This window comes from Diceros bicornis, chromosome 41 (assembly GCF_020826845.1).
Source record: "Diceros bicornis minor isolate mBicDic1 chromosome 41, mDicBic1.mat.cur, whole genome shotgun sequence".
NCBI lineage: Eukaryota > Metazoa > Chordata > Mammalia > Perissodactyla > Rhinocerotidae > Diceros > Diceros bicornis.
In genome coordinates this window covers 1,414,077-1,426,146 of record NC_080780.1, presented here as the reverse complement: position 1 = coordinate 1,426,146, position 12,070 = coordinate 1,414,077, and the positions used below count along the sequence as shown (strand labels likewise).

The following is a 12,070-nucleotide window of genomic DNA, read 5'->3' as shown; positions in this document are numbered from 1 at the left end:
GAGCACATGCACAGCCCCTCCCCCGTGCCCCGAAGGTCTCTGGTGGCTTCAGCTTTCCCTGCACTGTCACTGGGGTCTGGGGCGGGGAGGAGGGGCAGGGGGTGACCATTAAGGAGACACAGCTCAGAATTGAAGAGGGGTGCCTCCAGGATGCCTCGTGCAGTGTAGTTGGCACCGTGGACCAGCAACTTTTCAGTGCCGAAATGGAGAAGAGAGCCTCTGGGGTGGGTGGGGCTGGCGTCCCCCTGCGGGATGTGCTGTCCTCGGGGCTGACCCACAGGGCAGCACCCTGCCTGTGCCCGGCTGCGCTGAGCCCTTCGAAGCTGCTCATTCCTTTTATTGCCTGGTTTTCTGTCTGGGATTGTTATGGATTTTTTTCTCTAAATTTTCTTTGTTTGTCAGAGGAGGTTAAAATTTGGTTTGTCACCTGGTACTGAAGGAGCTCTTTTTAAAAACCTGACTTTAAAGACAGCATTACCAGTGCCAATTTCCTTCATTCTTCTCTTGATGATTTCTCAGAGATATGGCTGCATACCCTACCAGGACCTTTTTTTTTTTTTTATTGTGGTAAAATATATGTAACATAAAATTTACCGTCTTAGCCATGTTTAAGTGTACAGTTCAGTGGCATTAAGTACATTCACATTGTTGTGTAGCCATCACCACCATCCATCCCTAGAACTCTGTTCATCTTGCACAACTGAAACTCTGTCCCCATTATACACTAACTGTCCCTCCCTCCCCGAGCCCCTGGCATCCACCATTCCACTTTCTGTCTCTATGAATCTGACTGCTCTAGGGACCTCATGTAAGTGGAATTATACAATATTTGTCTTTTTGTGTCTGGCTTCTTTCACTGAGCATCATGTCCTCAAGGTTCATTCATGTTGAAGCATGTGTGAAAATTTTTTCTTCCTTTTCAAGGCTGAATAATAATTCGTTGTATGGATGGACCACATTTTGCTTATCCATTCACCTGTTGATGGACACTGGGGTGCTTCTACCTTTTGGCTGTTGTGAGTAGTGCTGCTGTGAACGTGGGTGTGCAAAGGACAGTTTTAAAGGACATAATTCATGGTCTCTTCCCGCTGGCCACGACTTCTCAACACTGGGCTGTGTGGCCTTGGGCTGCTATGTAAGCTCTCTGGTTTCAGTTTCCCCCTCTATAAACCAGGAGGGTTGGGTCCAGTGACTTTCTGGGGTCCCTTCTGGCTCCATGTATTGGTTCTGCGGAAACGCCACTTCTTTCCTCTGAGACCTACCACAAAGCTCACCTGTCAGATGCTCAGGTGTCCATAGGCAATCACACAGATGTTTGCATTCCTTGAGAATAGATAAAGTCTGATTGATCTGAAACATAAAACAAGAACAAGCCCCTGGAGCTTAATTGATACACACTTTGCAGGAAAAAAAGAATCGAGTGGACACGAAGCCCATCGCTGTAAGTTCCACATCCCCTCTGGTCTCGGCCGCCGTGCAGGGGAGAGCAGGGTTTGAGTCTGGAGAGGCCGTGTATGGCAGGCAGTGCTGCCCCCATGGCCGGCTGAGCCACCCCCGCCTCCCCCAGGGCCGCGGGAACGTTCCAGTCACTGTCTCTCCTCTGGCGTCTGCTCCTGCTTGTCCTCCGTGAGCCGCGAGGCCTCAGCGGTAATTTCAGGAGAGCTGGCAGATTGACTCAGTTCTTGTCCCTGTCGGTGACTGCCTGGCACCGTGACGAGCAGGACTGCTGTGGCTTTAAAGGGCTACCTTTGAAGGTCGCTGTGTGGGGCCCCACGGCTCACAGACCCGGGCTGGGAACCACGGCTGTTTGTGGGGAGCCACTCCTGTGGCTGCGTCGGTGACTCCAGACGTCATGTTTCCTCCCAGTGGGCTTTTGGATCTATCCACAGTCGCATTAATGGAAGAGTGACCCCGACTGGGGCGCATCAGCCCTTTCAGCCGTGCTGGGCCCACCCGGTTGCCACCAGGGCAGCCCTGAGCGTGCCGGTGGGAGACGAGGGTTCAGCCAGGGTGGGCCTGGAAGTTCAGGTTCTGGGGACCATCTTGAGAGCACGGTGGCCTGGAAGTGACATCAGTGTCCCCAAGCCAGGCCAGGAAGCTCAGCCCCAGCTGGGTGGGTGGGCTGCCCTGTCCCCAGTGCCCAGCCCCAGCTGGGCAAATGTGAGCGACTTCTTGTCGGAACCTCCCACTCCAGGGAGAACTCAGCTGCAGTGAGACCCTCCTCTCTTGGGCTTGGCCTGGTGCTCCTGTGGGACAGCACCTGGCACAGAGGTGACATTGGCGAACCTGCATTTGTGGTGTGAGCCTACTGGGTGAAGTGGGCAGTGCCAGGGCCTCTGGGATGAGGAAACAAACCACCCTGGGCAGGGCTGAGCCAAGCCCGGCCGACCGCCTGCACAGGCTCCTTCGGTGCCTTTGCTAGACCCTCCTGGGCCCACCTGGCCTGGCGGTCAGTGGAGGGCAGCAGACCATGGGCGGATTCCCCAGGGGGGCACGCACCCTTGGCCCCTGGCCTTGGGGGTTCTTTCTGACATCACCCACTGCAGTTTTCCTTTTGGACCAGGATTTGGAGGGGGTGAACTTTTCCCCTCGGGGTTCACATGCACAAGTTCTCAGACTCCCCCCAGAGAAGCCCTGTGGAGAGGCAGTGGTCTCTCGGCATCGCTGGGATGAGGTGGGTGGGCAGCTCCCAGAGTCCCCCAGGTGAGCACCACCAGGACCCAGGCTTGGTCATGCCTCCGCGGCCACCAGTTCTGTCACCTTCATAGTGCAGGTGAATTTTACTTCCTTCACGTAATATGTTCATGTTTTAAAAAATGTAAAAGTGGGCTGGGCCAGTGGTGTAGTGCGCGCGCTCCACTGCGGTGGCCTGGGGTTCGCTGGTTCGGATCCTGGGCGTGCACCCACGCACTGCTTGTCAAGCCATGCTGTGGCGGCGTCCCATATAAAGTGGAGGAAGATGGGCACGGATGTTAGCCCAGGGCCAGTCTTCCTCAGCAAAAAGGGGAGGATTGGCATCGGATGTTAGCTCAGGGCTGATCTTCCTCACACACACAAAAAAAGTAAAAGCGTTTACAATTATGTGTTGATGAAAAGGCTTGGCGCTCTCTGTCCGAGCGTTGAGTAAAATGGAGGCCCACGATGTGACACCCCAGCTGTGTGCAGAGCACCCCAGACGGCCGGAGCGAGGGCTGGTGTGGGTGTCCAGGAAGGGCCGGGGTCTTGTCTCTGAGCTGGCTGCTCCCAATGGCACACAGGTGAAGAGTCGGTAGCGGTTCTGGGAACCTCTGTGGTCAGTGGTCTCTGGTAATCCAGGATGCGGTGACCTCTGCTTGGTGGGCCACGCAGGGTTAGTCCAGCCAACAAAGGCGTCACCCTGCTGTGCTTGAGGGGGCAGTGGCCTCGTGGGGAGTGGGGAGGGGTGGGCATGTGCTGTGCCGGAGGCCTGCTGCTGCAAGGGCGCCTTCTGCCTCGTGCCGCTGGTCTCGGGGCCAGCAGTCACCTGCGTTCCCTCAGCACAGCCAGCTTCGCGCTTGGGACACAGGCAGGCTCTGGGGTCTGCATCCCCTGGGGGCATTCGAAGGAGAAGTGCAGGCACCCCCAGGCAGGGCGGGGGACTGGGGTAAGGAGATGGGGGCGGCAGATCCAGGACGAGGGCACTGTGCGGGGTGCTGCCTGCACACAGATGTGGTGGAGGCTCCCGGCCCTTCCAGGCCTTGCTGGGCCTTCCCGTCCATCCCAACATTGTTGTTGCTGCCCCTGTCCCCCAGCTAATCACCCGCTTTTCTGTGCCGTCTGGATTCTAGGGGCAAAGAGGAGCAGACACAGCCGCTGCTCTTGAAGCGTCCAAGTTCATTTTTGGGGACAGAACAAATTGTGCCTTGCTGCCTCTCTCCCGAGCGTGTCACAAGCCTTCTGCTCCCTGTAGGCAGGGCCGCGGGGCAGCACGTGGTGAAGGAGTGATTGTTCTCACATACAAGGAGCTCCCCCAGGTCGATAAGAAAACAGCCAAAAATCCAACTGAAATATGGAAGAAGGATGTAAGCAGGCAGTTCACAGAAAAAGAAATGGAAGTTTTTTCAGCTGTGAAAACATGAAGAATACAAATTACACCAGAGCCAGTGCTCCCTCGTCCCTGAGTTCACTTCAGGCTTCAGATTATGTGGACGGTTCTTCCTGGTGGCCCATCAGCTCACGAGGCCACCTGGGCCAGTCTCTAGGCTTGGTTGTCCTGCAGCCGACGAGCAGAGGCCCTGGGAGTGGGTGGGCCCTGGACTGCTAGGCCTCTCAGTGTGGGCCGGAGAGGAATTCCGGAGATGCGGAGCTGCCTCCTCCGAGCTGAGCTATCCAGCTGCAGGAGGCCAAGCCTGCTCACACCTCTCCTCTTGCTCCTTTGCCGTCCTCCCAGCAGGTCCACCCATGGGCCAGGTGTGGGGCGATAGTGCTCCTGTTAGCCCCCATCCAGCCTCCGCAGCACCGCAGGCTGCACCCTGGCTTGGTGGGAGGAGGGGCACCGAGGTGCCCAGGGTGTTGCTGGGGCTTTCCTGCCCTCCTGCCCACTTCTGTCCTTAGTTTGGTTTTGCTTTATGCAAACCTACCACTCAAGTCATCTCCGTGGCTTGTAGCGGGGCAGAGCCCAGTGTGGTTGTTGCTGAAGATTCCTGGAGAATGTGGGTTACCGGAGAGAAAAGAGGAGGAGGAGAGAAGCAGACGTGGAGGCGCCACGGGGAGGGAGGGGAGAGAGTGAGCCAGCAGCACAAAGGCTTGCCAGCCTGACCCCACAAAAAGCCCAGGGATGGCGTGCGCCCATGGAGTCTGCACAGGACGGGCTGGATTTGAGGGGAGTCTGAGCCCATGGCGGCTTTTGGAGCTCTCAGCATGGGCTGGCTCTCGCCCACGGGCCCTCTCCTCTCTCTTGGCCCCAGGAACAGCCTGGAGTGTCTGCCCCCAGGAGGCCTCTGGCCTGGTCAGGCTCTCATCCACCCTGGCCCCTCCCTGACCTTCTGCCCCATCCACAGTGGGAGAGGGGAGTGGTGGCACTGGGGTGTGCAGAAGGCGGCCGCATCAGCTCCTGTGGTTTCCTCTCTGGCCGTGCCTGGTAAGGGTTCATGGCTAGAGGGAGGGACCCTGATTGATAGTGTTCGCCCATCCCTGTGGTGTAAATACGCCCACTTTGGCCAACATCAGGCTACCAGCATGATGTCACCTGGCTCATAAAGTTCCAGAAAATTTGGTTTTTGCCGGCTGGTATGAGCTGGCCTGTGGGCCAGACCCTGACGGACCTGGGCACCTGAGCTTCTGCTCCTCCTTCCCTCCTGCTGGAAAGGCGCTGCTCCGCCTCTGCTGGGCTCAGGTTCCAACACTCAGCTTCTCTTGCTCCCCCCCCCCCCCCGCCCCCAACCAGCCTGGAATATTCTGTCCATCCTTCCAGAGATCCTTTTTGAGCCGACAGAGGGCACCTGGTAGGTGAATGTGCTGGAAGGGTGGAGCCTGCCTTCAGGTTTTGCGTCTCTACCACCCACAGTGCTGTGATCTCAGCAGGGCATTTTGTGCCCCCACCGAGCTCCGTCCTCCATGGGGGCCCAGGAGGAGACGCTGTAAACTGCAGAGGGCCATTCACATGTTGGTAGTCCTGAGCTGCTGCTGCCGGCTTCAGGGAGCGTCTGTGACATCCCCGCAGCACACCTTCTCACGTCGTGCGGGTCCTCGGTCACGCTGGAGTCTCAGGGTTTCAGTGTGAGTCTAATATGTCGGTATTTTCCTATGGCATATGCTTTTCTGCATGTGGTTAAAAAAATCCCCCTCATCATAAAGATACTTTGTTTTCTCTTTATACTTAAAAAACTAATGGACTTTACTTTTTAGAACAGTTTTATGTTTACAGAAAAATTGGAAAGTAGAGAGTTCCTGTATTCCGCAACCTGTCCCCAGATCCCTTTACTATCAACATCTTGCTTTCGGGGGTGGCTCGCTTGTTACAATTGGTGACCAATATTGCTACATTATATTGACTGAAGTTCATAGTTTCCACAGGGTTCACGTTTTGTGTGGTATATTTAGTTCTACAGGATTGACAAAGGGGTAATGTCATGCATCCATCATTACACTATTTAGGATCCCCTGTGCTCCCCTATTCATCCCCCCTCATCTCCCAGAGCCCTAGACAACCACTCATCTTTTTATTGTCTCTATAGTTTCACCTTTTCCAGAATATCATATACTTGGAATCATACAGGATGGAGTCTTTTCAGATTGGCTTCTTTTACGTAGTAATATGCATTTAAGGTCCTTCGTTGTCTTTTTGTGGCTTGATAGCTCATTTCTTTTTAGTATTGAATAATATTCCATTGTCTGGATGGCCCACAGTTTATTTATCCATTCACCTACTGAAGGATGCCCCAGTTGTTTCCAAGTTTTGGCAGTTATGATAAAGCTGCTTTAAACATTCATGTGTGGGTTTTGCTGTGGACATGTTTTCTGCTCCTTTGGGTAAATACCAAAGAGCACAATTCCTGGATCGTATGGTAAAAGTATGTTTAGTTTTGTAAGAAACTGTCAAAATGTCTTCCAAAGTGAATGTACCATTTTGTATTTCTACCAGCAATGAGTGTGAGTTCCTATTGCTCTACTCCTGACCAGCATTTGGTGTTGTCAGTATTCCAGATTTTGGTCATTCTAACAGGTGTATAGTAGTATCTCATGGTTTTAATTTGCATTTCCCTGATGACATATGATGTGGAGAATATTTTCACATGCTTATTTGCCATTTGTGTATCTTCCTTAGTGAGGTGTCTGTTAAGGCCTTTGGCCCATTTTTAATAGGGTTGTTTGTTTTCTTATTGTTTAGTTTTAAGAGTTCCTTGTATATTTTGGATGTTTTTTATTCTAATGAAACTCAGCTTATCAATGATTTCTTTTATGGATTGTGCTTTTGGTGGTGTATTTGAAAAAGTCATTGGCAAACCCAGGGTCACCTAGATTTTCTCCTACAATATCTTCTAGGACTTTTATAATTTTACATTTAGGTCTGTGATCCATTTTGAGTTAAATTTTGTGAAAGGTGTAAAGTCTATGTCTAGATTCATTTTTTTGCATCTGGATGTCCAGTAGTTCCAGTATTGTCTTAGTCTGTTCAAGCTGCTATAACCAAATTACCATAAACTGGGTGGCTTATAAACAACAAACATCTATTTCTCCCAGTTCTGGAGGATGGAAGTACAAGATGATGGCTCTGGCAGATTCAGTGTCTGGTGAGAACCCGCTTCCTAGACGGCCATCTTTTCCCTGGGTCCTCAGCTGATGGAAGGGGCAGGGAGATCTCTTTGGAGTCTCTTTTGTAAGGCACTAGTCCTATTAATGAGGACTCTGTCCTCACAACTTAACCATTTCCCAAAGGCCCCACCTCCTGATACCATCATCTTGGGGCTTAGGATTTCAATATATGAATTTTCAGGTGACACAGACGTTCAGTCCACAGCAAGCACCATTTGTTGAAAAGACTATCTCTCCATTAAATTGCCTTTACTCCTTTGTAAAAAATCAGTTGGCTGTGTTTGTATGAGCCTATTTCTGGGCTCCCTATTCTGTTCCATTGATCTGTGATCAATTCTTGAAGTCAGGTAGTGTCTTCAAGTCTTAAAGTTGGGTAGTGTCAGTCCTCAGCTTGTTCTTCTCTGCCAGGATTGTGTTGGCTATTCTGGATCTTTTGCCTCTCCATACAGACTTTAGAATCAGTTTGTCAATATCCACAAAATCACTTGCTGGGATTTTTATTGGGATTACGTTGAATCTATAGATCAAGTTGGGAAGAACTGACATCTTGACAATATTGAGTCTTCTCTCTATTCATGAACATGGGATATATCTCCATTTATTTAGTTTTTCTTTGATTTCATTCATCACAGTTTTGTAGTTTTCCTCATAAAGATCTTGTACGTATTTTCTGGGATTTATACCTAAGTATTTCATTTTTTGGTGCTAATGTAAATGATTGTGTTTTTAATTTCAAATTCCACTTGTTCATTGCTGGTATATAGGAAGGTGAATGACTTTTGTATATTAATCTTATATCCTGCAACCTTGCTATAATTGCTTATTAGTTCCAGTAGTTTGTCAATTCTTGGGACTTTCTACATAGATAATCATATCATCTATGAAGAAAGTTTTATTTCTTCCCAATCAGTATACCTTTTATTTTCTTTTCTGGTCTTATTGCATTAGCTAGGACTTCCAGTATTTTGTTGAAACAGAGTGATGAGAAGGGACATCCTTGTCTTGTTCCTGATCTTAGAGGGAAAGCATCTACTTTCTCACCAAAAATATGCTGTTACTTGTAGGGTTTTTGTAGATGCTTGCTATGGATTGAATTGTATCCCCCCAAAATTCACAGGTTGAAGCCCTAACCTCCAGTATGACTGTGTTTGGAGATAGGATATTTAGGAGGTAATTAAGGTTAAATGAATCATAAGGGTGGGGCCCTGATCTGAGAGGATTACTGTCCTTATAGGAAGAGACGCCAGAGCGTTCACTTGCTGTCTTTCCACATGCACCCACTGAGGAAAGGCCGTGTTAGCACTGAGTGAGATGGTGACCACCTACAAGTCTAGAGAAGAGAGCTCACATAAGAAACTAAAGCCTGCCAGACCTTGATCTTGGATTTTCAGCCTCCAGAACTGTGAGAAAATTAATTTCTGTTGTTTAAGCTACCCAGTCTGTGATATTTTCTTATGACAGCCGGAGCTTACTAATACAATGCTCTTTATCAAATTGAGAATGTTCCCCTCTGTTCCTAGTTTGCTGAGAGTTTTTATTATGAATGGGTGTTGGATTTTGTCAGATGCTTTTTCTGCATCTATTGATATGGTCATGTGATTTTCCTTTTAAGTCAGTTGATGTGATGGATTACATTAATTGGTTTTTAAATGTTGAACCAGCCAGCTTTTCATATCTGGGATAAATCCTACTTGTTTGTGGTGTGTAATTCTATTTATACATTGTTGGATTTGATTTGCTAATAATTTGTTGAAGATTTTTGCATCTATGTGCATGAGAAATATTGGTCTGTAGTTTTCTTTCTTGTAATGTCTTTGTCTGGTTTTGGTTTTAGGGTAATGCTGGCCTCATAGAATGAGTTAGGAAATATTTCCTCTGCTTCTTTTTTCTGGAAGAAATTGTAGAGAATTGGTATAATTTCTTCCTTAAATGTTTGGTAGAATTTGCCAGTGAGCCCATCTAAGTCAGGTGCTTTCTATTTGGAAAGGTTATTAATTATTGATTCAATTTCTTTAATAGATATAAGCCTATTCAGATTGTCTATTTCTTCTTGTGTGAGTTTTGACAGATTGTCTTTCAAACAATTGGTCCATTTCATCTAGGTTATCAAATTTGTGGATGTAGAGTTGCTTACAGTATTCCTTTACTATCCTTTTAATTTCCGTGGGATCACTAGTGATGGCCCCTCTTTTATTTCTGATGTTAGTAATTTATGTTCTCTCTTTTTTTCTCGTAGCATGCCTCAAGGTTTATCCATTTTACTGATCTTTTCAAAGAACCAGGTTTTGGTTTCATTGATTTTCTCTAGTGATTTCCTATTTTCAATTTTATTGATTTCTGCTCTAACTTTTATTATGTCTTTTCTTCTGCTTACTTTGACTTTAATTTGCTCTTCTTTTTCTAGTTTCCTAAGGCAGGAGCTTAGGTTATTGATTTTAAATCTTCTTTTCTAACATATGCATTCAATGCTATAAATTTCTTTCTAAGTGCTACTTTTACTGCATCCCACAAATTTTGATGTTTTGTTTTCATTTTCATTTAGTTAAAATATTTAAAAATTTCTCTTGCGATTTTTTCTTTGACCCATGTGTTATTTGGAAGTGTGTTGTTTAATCTTCATGTATTTTGGAATTTCCAGCTATCTTTTCATTTTTCATTTCCAGTTTAATTCCATTGTAATCTGAGAACATATTTTGTATGGTTTCTATTCTTTTAAATTGGTGACGGTGTGTTTTATGGCCCAGAATGTGCTCTGTCTTGGTGAATGTTGCATGTGAGCTTGAGAAGAAGGTGTGTCCTGCTGTTGTTAGATGAAGTCATCTGTAGATGTCAGTCACATCTGATTGATTGATGGAGTTGTTGAGGTCAACTGTGTCTTAACTGATTTTCTACTGGCTGTCTGTCCATTTCTGAGAGAGAGGTGTTGATGTCCCCATCTAGGATAGTGGATTCATCTATTTCTCCTTGCAGTTCTATCAGTTTTTACCTCGTGTAGTTGGACTCTCTGTTGTTGGTGTGCGCACCTTAAGGATTGTTTGTCTTCTTGGCGAAACAGCTCCTCATCGGTATGTGATGTCGCGCCTCCCCCCTGATAACTTTCCTTGCTTGGGTCTGCTCTGTCAGAGATGCACACAGCTCCTCCACCTTCTCTGCATGAGCCTGGGGCAGCTCTCTCTCTCCATCTGCTTCCTTTGCTTTCCTTTTTTATTGTGGTAAAATATACATAACATGAAATTTACCATTGTAACCATTTTTAAGTGCACAGTTAAGTGGCATTAAGTATGTTCACAGTCTTGTGTAGCCATCACCACCATCCATTTCCAGAACTCTTTCATCTTCCCAAACAGTAACTCTGTCCACACTAAGTAATCTACACATGTCCCCTTCCTTTAGACCCGACTGTGTCCCCGGGGCTGGCACCTACCTTCTTGTTCTATCGGCTTTGCTGCCTCTAGTCCTCCAGGAAACTTCTCAAGGATGTCTGTAGTCTGGTGGAACCGGGATGCAGAGGACCCCAGCTCTGGTGGGGAGGAGTGGTGAGTCTGCACAGTACTGAGGGTGACAGTGCAAGTCGTGGGAACTGTGAGGTTTAAGTCAGACACAGCGTCATGGACACATGCCAACGTCAGGCTATTCCCATTGGTATAGGGCTGTACAGTCTTGATGTGACTACGTAAAGTGATGGTGGTTATATTAATTTGTGTGAAACATGAAAGGGTTACCATTTGGGTTATTTACATCTAAATCTCATTGAGGTGTACAGTGTGTGTTATCATAAGCCTTATTTGGTTAGGAGACAGCTCCCACTTCGCTCACGTGGTGTTCCATCTGCTCTCAGCATCGTCAGCAATGTAAAGGAAATGTCTCTGAGTTTATGTTCTTGGGAGGCCAGTGGGGGACCTTGCATCACTCTGGTGGGGGGGCTCCTTATGGGAGGGGCTCCTGATGGGGAGGCTCCAGATGGGAGGGGCTCAGGGGCCATGTTCAAAAGGGCAGAGAGAAAAGGGTGCTCTGCTGGGGTTTTTTCCATTGGCAATACGCCCACAGGACTCCATGGGCAGTGGCTGCCATTCTTGGGTTTGAGGGTGTCTTCAGGGGGTGCCTGGGGACATCCAGTGCGCTGGCCAATGGTGTTTCTGTCACACAGTTGCCATTCCTTTCTGTGTGATGGATTCATTCCCTCCAAAGACATCTGTTGCTGGCTTCACTGGGTCCCATAGGGTTTCAGAAAGGGGTTGGTATTGAGGCCTTAGAGTAGAGGCCCCTTTGCCCCCACTCCTGGCCCTCATGAGACTTTATTGAATAAAGATTTCTGTGATCAGATAAGTTGGAGAAAGGCTGCACCTCATACTCCCTACTTGGAAATTCACAGTACAGATGACCATTTTAAAGGCCCTGAGAAGTCCTGCAGTAAAAAAAGAAAGGAAGGAGGGAAGGAGGACACTGTTTAACTTACTAGTTTCCAAACTTATTTGCCCATAGAACCCCCTTTGTACCTAACATCTGTTAACATCCTATAGAACTAATAATTGAGGGACGTAATTTGGGAAATGTTTGCCCGGTACACACAGTGGCAGACTCCAGAGGCAGAATTGAGGGTCAGCACGTGTTACGGGTTGAATCGTGTCTCCTTAAAAAATTCGTATGTTGATACCCTAACCCCAGTACCTCAGAATGTGAGCTTATGTGGAAGTAGGGTCGTTGCAGATGTAATTAGTTAAGTGAGGTCATACTGGTGTAGGGTGGGCCCTCATCCAGTATGACTGGTGTCCTTATAAAAAGAGGAAACGTGGACACA

General features: G+C 48.1%; 2 protein-coding genes across 2 annotated transcripts in view; one reads left to right on the top strand and one right to left on the bottom strand.

The window, feature by feature from the left end:
* The window catches only part of CAMK2B (calcium/calmodulin dependent protein kinase II beta), a 94,851-nt gene that overhangs the window by 13,677 nt on the left and 69,104 nt on the right, over positions 1–12,070 (top strand). The gene's annotated exons all lie outside the window — the stretch shown is intronic.
* The window catches only part of OGDH (oxoglutarate dehydrogenase), a 385,968-nt gene that overhangs the window by 314,238 nt on the left and 59,660 nt on the right, over positions 1–12,070 (bottom strand). The window lies entirely within an intron of this gene.